Genomic DNA, 2,566 nt, shown 5'->3' on the forward strand with positions numbered 1-2,566 from the left:
CCAGTAGAGGGATTGCTGGATCATATGGTAGATCAATTCTTAGTTTTTTTGAGGAACCTCCTTACTGTTTTCCATAGTGGCTGTACCAATTTGCATTCGCACCAGCAGTGTATGAGGGTTCCTTTTTCTTTGCATCCTCTCCAACATTTGTTATTACTTGTCCTGTTGATGACAGCTATTCTAACAGGTGTGAGATGTTTATCTCATTGTGGTTTTGATTTGCAGGAAATTTGTTTCTTTTTATTGCTCATTAGGATTCATTTTTTTCCCCCGTTGACTGGCTGATGGACATTTGGGTTGTTTCTAGCTTTTGACTGTTAATCAAGCTGCTGTGAACATTCGAGTACAAGTCTTTATAAACATATGCTTTAATTTCTCTTGAGTAACAATCCAGGAGTGAGATTACCACATCTTATTGTAAATACACGTTTAACTTGTTAAAAACTGACAGATTGTTTTCAAAAGTAGTTGTAAGTTCTGCATTTCCACTGGCAATGTGTGAGAGTTTCAGTTGTTCCACATCCTCATTAGCATTTGATGTCAGTCTTTTTAATTCTGGCCATTCTACTAGGTGTATGGTGGTTTTAATTTACATTTACCTGATGGCAAATGATGTCTAACATCATTTCCTGCTTGTTTGTCATTCATACATCTTCCTTGGTGAGGTGTCAGTTCAAGTCTTTTGCCCACACCAATCATTAAAATCAGTCTGTTCCTTGCTTAGAAAAGCTACAGTGTTGGTTCAGTCTAATCTTACTTGTGTCACATCTACTCATGGAACTGAATGTAGCTGGAGAGAAATACAGTCTTGAGTGTTTTCATTTTAAATTCAAGTGGGCCTTAATGCAGCCCAGCAATCATATTTCATTCATTCTTTTATTTTTTCTAGAAGACTATTTTATACCTCTCTAATCTCATCAAATCTCTACCACTTCAACCATCATCATTTGTTGACTCTTGAGAAAACTGAAACAATTAGAAAAGAATCCTCACATCGTAACCACTATTTTCCAGCATTATCAATATACTATGCCTTCCCTCTTGCTCATATTAGATGAACTGTTCCTGCTCTTATCTGAGGCTACCTCATCTACTTGTATGTTAGGTCCCACACCCTTTTGTCTCCTCAAGGACATTGTTCCAGTAATTCTCCCCTCCCTCTCCTGTATTATAAGTCTCTCCCCCCACTGAATTATTACCTTTTGCTCTTGGACCCTCTTCATCTTTTCCCCAACCCTACCATCAAGCCACTGTCTCATTTCTTTTCTCTCCTTTACAGGAAAAAATTTTTGGAAGAATTGAGTATTTTGACTTTCTCCAGTTCTTTTTCTATTTCTCTTAGACCATTACAACCAGGCTTTCTGCTCCATCAAAACTGCTCTTATCAAGGCTGTCAGTGTCCTCTACATTGCTAAATCTACTGGTCAGTTCTCAGTCCCGATCTTGACACATCAGAAGCATTTGACACTTTTGATCTTTTCTTTCTCCTGAAGATGTTTCCTTCACTTGACTTCCAGGATATTTGTTGCACATCATCTCCCCTATTTTAGTCATTGACAACTTTATCCTTTCAGTTATTCAAGCTAAAAATCTTGGAGTTATCCTTTACTGCTCTCTTTCACTTGTGGCCCCTGTCCAATCTATCAGCGCATCCTACTGCTTCAATCTTAAAAATATATTCTGAATTTAAGTCCAAATATTTTTATTATGTAAGAAATCAGTATCACTATAGGTCATTTTCATTTACTTTTTAATGTTATCACATTTTTGAAAATACAGTTTTTTAGAACCCATAAATACTTTCCCTTATAATATCTGGACATATTATGCTTAATTTAATCTTCGAAAATAGGATTATTAACAAGCTCAAATAAAGATGACCTGTTTCTAACAGCAAAACAACACACACACACACACACACACACACACACACACACACACACACACCCTTCCTCATTACCTGTATTGCCACCATCCTTATTTGAGCCTTTGTAATCTGCTTGCATTACCTATAAACTGGTCTTCAGACTTTCATCTTACAGATTATTCTCAGCATAATAGCCAGGATGATCCTCTTAAAAAATAAGTCAGATCATGTCATATCTCTGCTCAAACCTTGTGATTTGCTCCCTTTCTCTTAGAGTAAAACCCAGTGTTCTTACAATGGCTTACAAAGACATGATCTTACCTCCTACTACCCTTACCTCCTACTACCCTTCCCTTACCTACTACTCTTCTGTTCCAGCCATCTTGCCTGCTTGTGTTCCCTCTGCCTGAGCACTCCACCACAATCTTCATGGCTGATCTCCCCCATCTCCTTTAAGTCTGTGCTCAGATGTTTTCACTGAGTCCTCCCTACTCATCCAATTTAAATAGCAGACTCTCCATGGAACTCCCAATCTCCTTGGTAATACCTTTTTTAAAAAAGTAGCACTTACTATATTCTAACATACTTACATAATTTATTTATCTTGTTAGCTGACTGCCTCCTTCCATGAGAATATAAATTTGACAAGGGCAAGATGTTACTATTATACTCCCAGTACCTAAAACAATGCCAAGGAAC

This window comes from Pteropus vampyrus, unplaced genomic scaffold, assembly GCF_000151845.1.
Source record: "Pteropus vampyrus isolate Shadow unplaced genomic scaffold, Pvam_2.0 Scaffold56, whole genome shotgun sequence".
NCBI classification, from domain to species: Eukaryota; Metazoa; Chordata; class Mammalia; order Chiroptera; family Pteropodidae; genus Pteropus; species Pteropus vampyrus.